Source organism: Tamandua tetradactyla, chromosome 1, assembly GCF_023851605.1.
Source record: "Tamandua tetradactyla isolate mTamTet1 chromosome 1, mTamTet1.pri, whole genome shotgun sequence".
In the NCBI taxonomy this organism is placed as follows: Eukaryota; Metazoa; Chordata; class Mammalia; order Pilosa; family Myrmecophagidae; genus Tamandua; species Tamandua tetradactyla.
In genome coordinates this window covers 201,773,149-201,787,633 of record NC_135327.1, presented here as the reverse complement: position 1 = coordinate 201,787,633, position 14,485 = coordinate 201,773,149, and the positions used below count along the sequence as shown (strand labels likewise).

The 14,485-nt window shown below is 40.9% G+C and overlaps 1 long non-coding RNA gene across 6 annotated transcripts in view; it reads left to right on the top strand.

The window, feature by feature from the left end:
* LOC143687871 (uncharacterized) overlaps window positions 1-14,485 on the top strand; it is a 107,637-nt gene that overhangs the window by 13,866 nt on the left and 79,286 nt on the right. The gene's annotated exons all lie outside the window — the stretch shown is intronic.

Here is a 14,485-nt window from a genome sequence, read left to right as displayed (position 1 = left end):
GCTCATTTCTTGCTGGGGCATTGGCTTCCTGGTCCCCCTGCTCTGTTCTGGACTTCCCGCCCAGCCACTTTCCATGTACCAACAATTCTTTCTAAAGTTTGAATCTGATTCTGTCACTCCCTAGATTAAAACTCCTTCAGTGTTACCTCCGGGTTTTCAAACTAAAGTTGAAATTTTTCTAGCCTTATACACTGTTATTTTGCAGGTCCCACTCAGGTCTCTCTTTTATAGCCATGCCTTCTATGTTCTTCTTCTTCAATTTATCTTCTCCCTCTGGTCTTCACCTGGTGTGGACATCTTTCAAAGCTAAGAATAGCTGTCACCACCTACAGGAAATATTCTCAAATTTCCTCAAAGGACAGCTGTCATGAACTCGAGGACATTTTCCCTAAATATACTTGGGTTATGTGCCTGTCTTCTGGAGTCCTACAGTCATATAATTTATCCCCAGTGCCTCATAATAAACCCAAAGTGGCCCGTTCCAAATATCTGCAATGCAAGCTGTGACTATAAAGTAATGAGAGTAATGTTTTAACAAATAAACAAAAACTTGTGATCCGGGTAAGGGCTAGCCTCTCTAAAATAGTCTGTTTGGGAAAGTATCTCATTTAAATGATACTGCCATTGTACACTAATGTGTTTTGAAAGTTCTATTAGAATATCCACTTCAATGTGTATAGCTCACTCATTTGAATATTTTCACAGTAGCAAATATAAATCTTTGAAGTCTAGGTTTGATTTTCTGGAAGTAGTAAAAAAGTATTGAGACAATTTTATGAATAATGTGAGTAAACAAATTGCATTTGAGTTTAAAAGTTGGATGTGATTACAATGCATGTCTCCAAAGATAATTCCAAAAGGAGAATTCTAAGAATTTTATTAGCAGTAAGAACATTATTGAAATAAGGATGTAATGCTCTAAAGTGCTCTGCAATTTTTAAAAATATAAATATTTTTTAGTTAAAGTTATCCTTGCCTGTCAAATTACTTTGTTACTAGTCCCTCAGGCACTAGAGGAAAAACTGATCTCCTGGGGGCTTTGAGGGCATCTACGAAGATCCAATGGGGTGTTCCACTCCTTCTGGCTCAGTAAGAGAAAGACACAGTGGTTCCAGTTCCCACTTCTCACCAACCCCTTGACCTCTTAAGACTTTACAGAGCTCTGGGAGAAGCTCTGTACAATCTTTGACACTACAATGTTCTGCTCCTACAAGCAATTGAAATAATTCAATATGCCTAAACCAGTTGGGGAGTATCAAGTCTCTTCTGATATTGACATTGCAAAAGCACTTCTCACCATGACTGAATAATATATTATAGTAAAACAACAGCATCAAACAGGGTTTAGGAAGCCTTAGTTTTCCTAACCAGATGACTGTAGGCAATGTAACTCACCCTCTGTGATCTCCGTGTGCCAGTCAACTTTTTGTTTTCTCTTGAATCTACTGCCCCACCTTTCCCTGCTGTGATCTATACCATGACGAACCACACTTCTCAGGTGTGCTTGCTCTTTGGTCTCTTGGTACGTTGGGCCAACGGGAGAGCCTAATGGAAAACTGGAGTTTGGGAGGAAAGGCCAAACCATGTTATTTCTCCTGCCCTCTCTTTATGTGGTTTCTCTGACAGTGGCTGCATCTCTTCTGTGACTTCAGTTCTTACTAAATGACACTGATGACTGGGCTCTAATATCATCACCTCTTTCTGTTGTTCTTTCAGCCTGAGACATTAAAGTGGCTTCCTGCAGTTACTAATCTTAGGGTTGCTTCACCGTCCCATGTTTAGCTTCTCAGCACTCCCATCAATGTTATGGGCAATTTTCTGTATTAATTTTCCTCTCTTGAAAGCCTTAGTATGGTTTCTGTTTTCTTGACTGGAACGTAGCTTGGTTTCTTCATCTGTCAAATGGTGAGAATACCACTCCTACACACAAAGTTGTTACAAACACCTATGAACTAGTGGATATGAATGTACTTTGAAAAGTAAAAACTAGTGCATAAGTAAAAACTGTCATTATTGTTATTACAATTACTAAGCAAGATAGACCTGAGACTGCTCAGGTATTCCATATGCTACCAGCTGATATTCAGCATGAACCAAACTTTAACAAAAAAAATGGGTAAATGAAGGGACCATGGGCCTAGCTTTCCTTTTGAGAATGCAAAATCCAAGGCCAGTGTGCTAGTTTGCTAGTTGCTGGAATGCGATATGCCAGAAAAAGAACAGCTTTTTAAAAGGGGAATTCATCAAGTTGCAAGTCTACAGTTCTAAGGCCACGAAAATGTCCCAATAAAATAAGTCTATAAAAATGTCCAAATTAAGCCACCAACAAGAGGTTACCTTCACTCAAGAAAGTCCGATGAAGTTTAGGGTTTCTCTCTCAACTGGAAAGGCATCTGGCGAGGTCTGCTAGCTTTCTCTCCAGGCTTCTTGTTTCACGAAGCTCCCCCAGGGGCATTTTCCTTCTTCATCTCCAAATATCTTTGGCTGCATAGGCTCTCATGGTTCTCATAGCTCTCTCATTGCTCTCTCCAAAATGTTTCCTCTTTGAAAGAATTCCAGTAAACTAATCAAGACCCACCTGGAATGGGTGGAGCCACATCTCCCTCTAATCATGGTTAATGCCCACAATTGGGCATATCACATCTCTGTGGAGATAATCTAATCAAGTTTCCAGCCTACAGTCCTGAATAGGGATTAAAAGAAAAGGTTGCCTCCATGAGATGGATCAGGATTAAAACAGGCTTCTTTAGGGTACATAATCCCTTCAAACCAGTACAGCCAGCCTCTCAATATATACTCCCCATCTAGCTTTTTTTCTACCCTCTCCTCTTTCCTTCATTTCTCTTCACTCCTATATTCTTCTTTCTCCTTGCTAGTCTTATCTCTCCATTTTGTACAGATTCCAAGCTGGCTACTGGGTAAGATGTGATTGGAATCCCCAGAGGAATATTCCTTTATCCTTCCCTTAGCACCTTAAGCTCAATACTAAACAACTATTTAACCATTTAATTAATAAATAGGCCAGCAGTTACCATCAAGAATGTCTTCCAAAAGTCATGCTTCCTTTTACTCTGTGAAATGTAGAAATGTATCTTATTGGCCTACATGGGTGTCTGAGCATATATGAATTCTCTCTCTTTTTCTTCTTTCTCATTCTCTTTTCTGCTCCTCTGTCCCCTTCCCTCTGTCTGCTTTTCCCCTCTCCTCTCCTTATGTTTGCTTTCCTCCCTCTTCACTCTTCTCATCTCTTTTCTTTCTCTTTGCATTGCCACTTTTTTCCTTCCCGTCTACTCTCCTCCCCTTCTTTCTCTCTCCCCCTACCTTAGCATTTTCAAAGCAAAAGCAAAAGCAGTAAAGCATAAAATTACTGCCATTTCTACAGACTTTTCTCAAAGTGGGGATAAGGATATGTCTAAAATTCCCTGTCTGCTAACAAAGGAAAAGGTAGTAAAAGCTCTTTCTCTTTCAAGAAACCTGGCTGCTGCCCGCCGTCATCCTCTCTTTAGAATTAGAGATCATAGGCATCCAAAACAAAAACAGCAAATCCATCGCCGTCCATGAAATATACATTCCCTAATTGCTAATGTTTCCTTTTTGATAACTAAAAAGACTGTGCACATTAAATAAAAGGAGATTTAATTTCTAGTTAAATACAGCTGCTGTAATTCTTATGCACCACACAGCTGTTCAGAGACCTGGCAACCGGCCACGTCGTATATGCCCCATCATGTCTGCCTCTGCATTGTCTCCCTGACACACACGCAGAGAACATCTTTGAGTGTTTGGGAAATATTTTTATTCATTTTCAGGTCTGCACCGCACAACAGAGAGACGAGCCTCCCTAGCTCAACACCTCTAAGCTTTTTGCACCTGTCAATCCGCTTTCTTTATCTCCCCCGGCAATGTCTTTTTTTTTTCTTCTAGGAAGGAAAATAATTTGTTTTAACATTATTTTCCAATTCTGAGCAGGGACAGACCCAAAAGATAGAGTACAATATTTCTTAGGCCTGTGCAAAAAAAAAAAAAAAAGAAAGAAAGAAAGAAAAAGAAAAAATGAAAAGAAAAAGACTGATCACATGTTTTTATTTTGAAAACCACGAGAGCAAAATTTGAGGTTGGAGTCTCAAAGAGACATTGTCAATCTGGATATGTATTTTGAGGGGGTGGAGAAGAAAGTAAATTGCTGCCAACTGGTGTGTCATTCCCAATTCATTTCAGAGTGAAAATAATGTTAGAAGATATAGGAAAAAATTAGAAAGATTAAAGTCTTCAAGGACATCCTAACCACTTACTTTAATTTAGTAGTTCTCCTCTAGGAGGCCTGAAATATTTCCTGCTCACTTTCAATAAAAGAGAATTGTTGCCATTGGATCACCACTATGCGGTATTCACGAAAGCCTTCGCCGTGCCCTGCTGCAGGAAGTCTTCTTTTCTTGTGAGGATTGAATCTTAGGAAGGCCCCAACAGCCACATTAGACTTTGACAATTTCTCTGACTCCAAAGTCTGAAGACCACAGTCTTGTATTCCCATTCCTTTAGGAGACATCGCTCAATGCCCAGGCTCAGATACCTAAACACAGCCCTTACCATTTGGACCTTCAGAAACACTGATGCAGCCATGGGGGTGGGTGCTAGGTGGTGGAGGTTTCGTGCTGAACCTGTTTCCATTCTTTTACCCAGTTTCCTGGAAAATGAATGCCTTTTTCAAAGCAGCTTGCTAGAGTAAGGGTGTGGAGACTTATGGCCCTAAAAAGAAATAAGATAACTGTCCCCACTGAGTTAACTTTAAAATCTTGGCTTCTTTCTTCCTTATAATAATGTAACCCATCAAATCAAGTCACTAAAGGCAAGCCCAAAAGGACTGAAGGCAGCACTGGACAGGGAGTTTAGACCCATCTCAGTCACTAATTTTTATATCCTTGGGAAAATTACTGCATCTCTCTGTTAAAAAAAAAAAAAGTGGGGCCAAATGATCCCAGAGGGCCTTGGTACAAACTCATGGTGAACAGACAGAGGGAAGAAGTCCAGAGGACAGCAGGAGTCAGCAAACGGTGACTCACGGGCCAAATCTTATCTGCCACTTGTTGTGCCAATAAAGCTTTATTGAAACACAACCATGCTCATTCATTTATATTTTACTTGGCTGCTTTAGTGCTACAAAGCAATGTCGACAGGTTGCAACAGAGACCAGGTGGACCACAGAGTCTAAAATATTTACTCTCTGACCTATTCAGCCAAAGATTCAACATTCTTCAATTATTGGTTTTTGTTAAAAGGGTGGCAGTCTGGCAAAACTAACTTATTAAGTTTCAATTCATTTGCTGTAAAGTGCAATATTTGCATCAAGTCTGTGCAGGTTAATGTTGACATTTCAGGGACCCAAAGAGCAATAAATCATACTCCCCAGAGACTCACATCAGTGTGTGATTTCTTCATTCCTGGTCCACCTGATGGAATGTGAAATGGAGTCAACAAGAAGACATGAGAATGTTAAGGAAGAGGAATAAGTTGTCATTGGGCCTGATGTAGAGAAAAACAAGGGCAAAAGCAGATTGGGGATGGGAGGGGGGCAGGAGAGACCTTAAAATTCAATCTCACCAAGATTTCCTGCAAACTGAAGTCTTGGAATTGGATGCCAAGTACAATAACAACAAAACCCCACTATCAATGGGAAAAATCTAACCTTTGTTTTATTTCCTGTGTCATTAACAAACTAAATTTGAAAAAAAAAATAATAAACTTCATTTCAGCTGTCTTAATTAGAGAATAAAAATAAGTGTTAAACAGAGTCAGTATTTCATTGACATCCTAGTTCCAGGACTGGGAGCAAGGGTGAAGAAAGAGTCAAAGAGGATGCAGAGATTTTTGAGCTATTCCTCTAGCTTCTATCATTTATGAACTCTCAGAGGTCAGGGACTAGCACCTATGGTGATAATTCCTACTTTATAGGAAATAAATGGAGAAGTGGGTACAAAAGTGTTGTGTACATTACAAAGTGCTATACAAATACAGGAAATTACTTGTTTAATTATCCACCTGTCCTCTATGCATACGCTACATTGTTTTTGAAAAGGATGATTATATGTACTCCAAATATGCCTTCTAGTTTGCTTTTAGCTTTCTTAGACAAATTATTTAAGCCTGCAAAGCTTTGCCTATTGTAAACTGTCCGACCTTCTTAACCCTACTCAGATGCTGCCTTTTCCGTGCAAGCTTCCTTTTCACCATGGTGAAGAAACTGTACATTCTTCCAGGCTTACTCCCTTTGGTACACACAGAAGTGATGCCTAATTTCTCTCTGTACCTCACTGAGTGGCTGACTTAGTACTTTGTGCCTTGTAGGTTCCCAAACTTTTTAAATTGAAAGGTCAGCCTTGGTTGGGCTATATCAATTTTAGACCTACTCATTGAGTTTTCCCAACTCTGGAAATTAAGAGGTCCCTCTGCTATATTTGCTCATGGGTCCCTAAATTTCCCTTTTTATAACACTTACTATATTATTATTATTGCCCCCTTATTATTCTACCTGCCTATTATTTGTATTATCTACTTATATTTAATTGTATATCTTCTCTGCCTTACTCTAAGCTTCAGAAGGCGAGACAACTATACCTCGGTTTCCACTTTGTTGCCTGAATGTGGCAAATACTCCTTAGTATATGACAATTAATGCTAAAACTAAATTTACTGAATGCTCACTATGTGCTAAAGACAGTGCTAAGTGTATCATGTCTTCTATATCTTTCTCCATCATACTTCTATGAGATAGGCATGTACTCTATGAAATATATCATCTCCAGTAAGATCACACATGTCCATGCCCAACTATGGCATATTGCTGCCTGAATGAGTGAATGAAGGCAGAGAGGCAACAGATCATCAGCCTGTTTTGTTTTCTGATATGGGCAGGCTCCAGGAATCAGAGCTGGGTCTCTGGCATGACAGGTGAGAATTCTGCCACTGAGCCACCATCGCACCACCCATCAGCCTGTTTTTGCTGTGCCAGTAGTGACTGTCTCTAGTACTAGAATAATGCATGCAACATTGTAACTATGTCTGTTGGAGATGGAATTGCATGGTAGGGACAAACTACAAATTTATCAAAGTGATGGGTCTGTGTTTAGAGGGTAGTTGGTGAACCAAGATATTCAGAGAGGTCAAGAAACTCATAAAGTCTCTATTATTTATCAATTAAAGCAACAGGAGAAGCATCTGCACCCAATATATATAAGCTTTCTTTTCCCTGAGTCTAGTCATTTCAGCATCACTGCTCTTAAGCCTCAGTTCCCACCTGCACAAAATGAGGATGTTCAAGGCCTCAATTAGCCCATATCCTACCTTTGTGTGATTTAGAAAAGATTTCTTCTTCTGGGTAGATGCAGCTCAGGGGATGGGCTTGCCAACTGTAGGATGGACCTGTTTCCAGTGCACAGCCTCCAGGGGCCCTCAGGCAGGGCACATCTGTCCACAATAGGCAACTGGTTCAGATGATAGTAATAAGGCCTGTGTAGCAGGATCATTGTGAGAACTGATGAGATAAAACATGTAGAGACTTAACACATGCCCTGTACATACTACATGTTGCATACATGTATGCAGTCCTGAGCGGGAGCCCATCAATATGAGCAGATCCAGATGGCTTTGTTATAGAGATGGAGCCACCCAGCAGCCTCTGGTCCCTAGCCAGCACAGAGCACTTGCCCATCCCTCCATCCCCACTTACGTTTCTCTTCAAATATATTCACCAAGGGAAAGCACTTTGGGTAGACAGAGAACTTCCAAAAGTTCCAGTGTTCAAATGTCCTGGACTTCACTGTGGTTTGAGGGAAGTTTTTAATTTTTCCTTCAAGGATAAGAAAGTATCACCATTTCGGTGGTAGACAGTGCAGTCTCCCTGGGCCTGAATCGAGAGTCCTGTGTCCTCAGTCCCTGGTGGCCTCCAGGGCAATGTGGCCACTCACAGCCCTGCAGTTCTCCAGAGCTGTCAATACCAGGCTGACCCATGGGCTCCTCCACTTTAGAGAGCCTAAGTTCTGCTTGCTTCTAACCCATGAGTTAGTTGTTTGCAACAGTTCTGGTCTTACAAAGAGTTTTCTGTCTCATTCTCTTTCTGCTTTCTGGCTGTCCTGTGCTGCCCTGGCTGTCTGGGACCCCTGAAGGACCTATGCAGGGAGCAACAATTCCAGGGACGACCCCTACCCCTGACCTTTGCTTTCTTCATCATCCCCTTTCTCTTGGGTCTCTTTGGCCTTAACCTCTGCTGTCTAGTGACCACTCCATGTTCTAATAAATTCAGCTGTGGCACTGCTTTGGTGGGTGTTGTGTTGAGTGGGTGATCTCTCTCAAGGACTGGCAGTAGGGCTCTAGCAGTAGGATTTTCAATAGGAAAGCTCAAGCCTGCAGTAGAAAAGTCACCCTGGGCCGAAGACCTTTTGGAAACAACCTTCAAGGCACTACGCTGGCCAATAGCTTGGCCACCGTTGCCACTCCACTGGCACCAGCCACAGTGGAGTTGTGAATGGCAACCTTGTATCCCAACACAATCCAATGTGCATGACTCCCTCTCCCTGTTATGGGCTGAATTATATGTCCCCAGAAAGTCACGTTCAAATTGTAACCTCCAGTCCTGTGAATGGGTCCCTTTATGGAAATAGCATTTTTAAAGATGCTACTGGTTATGATGAGGCCACTTGGATTAGGGTGAGTCAAATCCAATATGACTGATGTTCTTATAAGCAGTAGAAATTTGAACACAGACAGACAGAGATAGAAATTGAGTTATGCCACCAGAAGCCAAGGAGGGTCATGGATTGTCAGCCACCTACCAGAAGCCAGAAAAGAGGCATGGGATGGGTTCTCCCCTTTTAGAGGAAGCATGGCCCTGCAACACATTGATTTTTCTCACCTCCAGAAATGGGATGAATTTATATTATTTAAGCCAATTAGTCTGCTGTACTTTGTGCCAGTAGCCCTGGCAAGTTAAGACACACTTTCAGTTGTGCTTCTAGGAGGCCCTGCTGACTAGAATCCTCAGTAATGCTAAGTACCAGAACATTGGGGCAGTCAGAAAGTGAAGGGCAGGAAAGCTGAACTGAAGCAGGTGACAAAACTCCCTAGGAGTTAACACCTCACCAAATTGCATTGGTCTATGATATAATTTATGGGGCACCTGCTATGCTAAAGGTTCTGAAAAACTTGAGTGCCTCATAGAATATACCAGCTAACTGGGATCTGAGAGGTGATCTACTTTCACTCTTCATTTTAGAGAATCATTCAATAATTTATTCATCCCTTCAACAAATACTCATTGAGCACCTTTTAAGGTGCTGTTCTAAGTGTTGTGGGCATAGCCATCCACAATAAAGTAGACTTACCATCCTTAAGGAGTAGACACCTACATACACACACACTACACCATGCACATACATACACCACACATGTCACTCTATGCACATACATCCCACACACACCCACACAGCACACTACACACACACACAGTACACAATACAGTAGTCCATATATGCACACCTTATACAGATCCCACACCACACCACACATGCACACACAGTACACCACAAACACACAGCACACCCTGCACTCCAGTCCATATACACATATCCCACACACACTCCATGCCACATATATATACACACACACATCACACCTAATACACACATGCCACATAGGCACACATGCACATACAATAAACAAATAAATATATTACATAGAAAAAATGAAGAAGAAAAGAAAAATGAGGCCCAAAGAGATGAACTGGTTAACATAAGCTAAGGAGAGGATTGCCACATCTCATAGGTAGTCTGCAAAAAGGATTTTATGGATTTTAATTTGCCACAATTGTCTCTCACTATCAAAAATGTCTGATCCACACTGAACTATGATAGAAGTGAAAATTTGAGATGGGGATTTCAAATCCATGGAAACAGATCATTCCTTCTATATGCATAATTCAAACAGAAACCTAGTTCTATTTCTAGCCAGAAGAGGCAGCAGGACAGGAGATGACTTCTAGAAGGTCCTCCCTCCCTCCCTCGTACACAACTACCTCTCCCGTGCTCCTGCCCTAGGGCTTAAAATTGCCAGGTTTCTTCTGCTTGGGATAAAAGGCTTCAAGATGTTGATGCAGCTGTGTTAGCTAGAGGGGAGACATTTTATCATTATCAGCCATTAGCACCTAGGCTTGAATCACTTTTCTCAGATGAACTCCACACACAGTGAAGCCTTGAAGAGAAAATCTAACTCATAAAGTGCTCTCCAGGGGAGACCGGGAGGAATGAGTGTCAGGACAGATTGAAGTTAACCAGGTGCTTGGAGGTAAATGGCAATGAATGGAAACAGGAAAGAGGCTGAAAAAAATAAAAGGCAAGATATTGAAAATCAGGTATTGCTAAAGTCTGCCCTGGACCTGCCAATCTATCACAACCTATGGCATAGGTTGAAAATAGGGAAAGAACTCTTTGTTTGCTGGGAAAGTGATTTTTTTACTTCTTTTCTTCCATTTTGATTCAAGAATGCTGAATATTTTGTGGAGTGTAAGCTCCATTTGGCCTTCAGAAATCCTGAGCTCAGGAAAGCCCCAGGGGATGCTGATGACCTCTGATCCCAGTTCTTATGAGATGGGTAGACATCTCTAATCAAATTTTCCCTGTGAGTAGCTTTTTTTTTCTTTATATATCTTGAGTCTTAATTATGCTGGAGTATTAGATTGTCTAGTCTGTGGGTTGTCCCAACTGAGAACTTGGACCGCTGGCAATAAGTGGACTCTTAAGCACCCTCTCTGAACGTGTACGGTATTGGGCATATTTCTCCTGCTTCTAAGGTTTGATCAAACACCAGTTCAGCAAGGACCCATAAGCACTGTCAAGTATCCTACCCCACAAGTTAGGAAATTTGTCCTGGCTATCCCACCTCTAGATACCTCTTTATTCCAACAGCAGCACCTATTGGCTGCATCAATTATTAGGCAATTATGATCATGACCTAAGTCATGAATTATATTTTTATATATTTAGTGTTCTCAACCCCAAATCAGTTGTAAGTTCTTTGGTTGACCCAGATGCATTAATGGTAGAACAAATAATTCCTACCTATAGGAGAAGCTGAAATCACACTGAGTAACTCTCGCAAGCATTTGACCGTTATCACATAAGTGTGTCCCAAATGATATTCTCCTTTACAGAATGAAACTAGGATCTACCCTCCAAGCAGAAAATCTGGGGCTGGAATAGTCTTTTAGGTGGACTGACATCCAAGAGGGATGATTGTACAGGGCTAGGGACAATGCCAATGGCCTAGTACAGCCCAGAAGTCAGCTGACAGAGAAACAATGGGGTGCTGGAACAAACTAAGCATGGATGGCAGGCCTTTAGCAAGAAGAGAATGGAGCAATTGTGAGGAGACAGGCAATCGGAGTGGCTGAGAGTTGAGAAAATTAGGGAAAGATTATTTTGCAGGTATGGTGCTAACTTTGATGGCTTTTCTCCCATTCATTTTCAATCCCCTTTCTGTTCCCCTGAAACGTGACAAAGAAAATCTATTTCAGTGCTCAAAAACCTAGGAAATCACCTATGTACTTTAAGTGGTACTTTCAGAGGCATGTGATTGAATTGGCCACATGGCAAAATGATAGCTTTAACAATACTGCATAAGGAGCTAGCTGTCAGCACTTAGATTACACTCTTGACAAGTAGCACCATCAAAGAGCAGACGGCGTGTGCATCCTCATTTGCTGACAGTGGGGAGAGCCCTATGTGCTAAGAGGAGTTGCTCATTACCATGTATTAGTTGATTATTTCCTTACCTCTCCAGATGTGTCATTCTTACAATCATTATGGTGATAACAATAATATAGAATTATTTCCCTGAATAGTTGGGTTAAAATGTAATTTATTATAATAAAAGGAAAGTCTCACTAATAAGTCATTTTTGGTTTTTTTTTGGTTTTTTTTTTTTAGTTCTCAAATACATCCATGTCTTCACTTCCCTTCTGAAATAATTTTAACCCTCTTGCTATTTTCATTTTGTGGGAAGTTTCTCTGCAGCTTATGCCACAGTCAATATTAAAACCGGGATTGGATCTTTCCCAGTTCCAACAAGCTTGCCCCAGAACTGAATTCACAAAGCACCCCCCACAGATGGCCGTGCTTGGAGGAAATTGGAACTAATTCCCTGTTTCTTTACTGTGGCTCTGCCCGGGCTAGGGATTGTCCAACCACTTCCCCTCAGCCTGCCTTCCCCATTCTTTCCACTGCCTTCTGACCATTTTTCTTTGTGGCCTGGACAGTGAGTCTTTTGCTGCCTGCCAAGCAGCTATCAAAGATATTGCCCACTGATGGTCTGCTTGGGGAAAAAGAAAACTCGACACAGTCAGAGTTCTGTAACTACTTTCGTTTTTGTTTGCAGCAACCAACCTGGGTGTTTAAGCAGAAGCCCCCTGTGTGGGGTGCTTGGTACTGAGCTGAGCTCACCTCTCCAAATTGGAACAAGTGCTGGATCTAATGATTAGGTGTTCTCCCTTTTTAAATAAAAGAAAACCCAAGCTATAAATGCACTTATGACAGCAAGAACATAGTGTGAGCCCCCAAAGCCCCTGTGCCTTGTCTCAAGTCTTCTCTCAAATGGAATTAGGCCTGAAGATCTTACCCCCACTTGTGCTTCATTATTCCCACAAATTTCTTTCCCTTTTGGTTCATGCTTCTCTGGCAAAGGCATCAGCATGGGCAGTGAGAAGCAACGAGGCCATACCCTCATGAGCAAGCAAGACCTGGCTTCATTTTCCAAGCCCTCTTTGTAGATAGTCTCTGTGCATGACTATTTTTCCATGGTTTACACTAAATCTAATATTTTGATATTTTACCCAATCTCATTACATAGCTTGGATGATGAAATAGCAGAAGCTTCAGTTTTGCTTTTGACATAATTCCATTCAGGTTTGTGTTTATATTATGTTCTGTGCTTAAAACCTCTAATTAGTCCAATAGTATATCAGGGAAACAAAAGAGATCAGGGCATAACAACATCAAAGATAACCTGGTCCTCTTACCCTCTTCTGAGTTGATAAATTTCCTTCTTGCCAATTTATCATGCTCTGCCTCAGAAAATATTTTCTATGATTATCCGTTGCCAGTTAGATTTATTTAGAAAACCTCAACTTTGGTTATGGTTCCAGGTCATGTAGGGATAATTTTGTTCATATTATTTCCTCAACCTAAAACTCCCTGCTTCCTCCTTTTTCCAAACCACCTTTCTCTTTCAGAAATGCTGGTCCATTATTTATGAATCTATGCTAGACTAAAGCACCTCAGCTCTTTTACTCGACTCACTGCAACTACTCTGTCAACATTGTCCAAGAAGTGTTTTCATGTACATTAGTTCTGCAGCCTCATTTTGATTGTCATGCCTTGGGTGAAAGAATGGAAGAATGGGACAAGGGTTGAAGAAATGTTTCTCCTTTCTATCCTTAGATATCTCCTCTTCAGTACAAAGCAGGCTAACTAATGAATGTTGCTTATTGAAAGTATAAGGCCCCAGCAGTGGTACCTTAGGAAGCAGCTTAGCCCTTAAACAATAGTAGGAATACTGATCATCATATTTCATATTTTAAGGCCTTGTTCTCACCTGTGCAAGCTTAGAAACGCTATTCAACCCATTCCCCCAAACATTTCAGATAACTGGTAAACTTCAAAGAACTAATAAACCAAGGGTCAGTTTAAATATTAAAGATGAAAGGGAGGTTTATACCTTTTAGGCACCAGAAGGTCCCCGAGCCACCTTCTTCCTGAAATAGGCATAGTGGAGTAATCTGACATTTGCTTGTGAGATGCACGAAAGGAGAGGGATGATATTGAGGGATATTTTAAATTTACTGCTAAGCTTGCAAAATCACCACTACATCATGGAGAACACATTCCTAGTGTCTGTGAACTTGGGTCTGCCAAATACAGGGTTTCTCTCTTCTAGACACAGCTAAGTAAAGACTGACCATCTTACCTAGCTAGGTAAAGACTGACCATCTTTCATTTGAAATGAAATAACTTTGATTTCAAAATATTTCCATCTTTCTCTACCACCATGAGTTGCAGTTAACTATGCCTGACAGAGGAGCTACTCCTGGTGGTAAATTAAGGCAAAGCAGTTCCCCCACCTTCAAAGGCCACCGCAGAAGGCAGAATACTCTATTTATAATTTAGGGGATTTTTTGAAATCATAACTCTTTCATTTATAAAGTGCCTTAAGCCTTCAGACACAGCAGTCAAATGCAGCAATATCTGGTGTCATTTAAGAAGTACCCGTGTATTTTTTAAAACATTATCAAAGAGCTTATGTCTAAATGATGTTCATTGAAGGAGCGCGTTGACAATATTTATGACTGAGAGGTTTGAATTTACTTATCAATAGGAAAACACAAAAGTGTTTCATAACCACGGATTATTTAATGTTCCTAATATCAGAGTCTTCCTTGATGTGA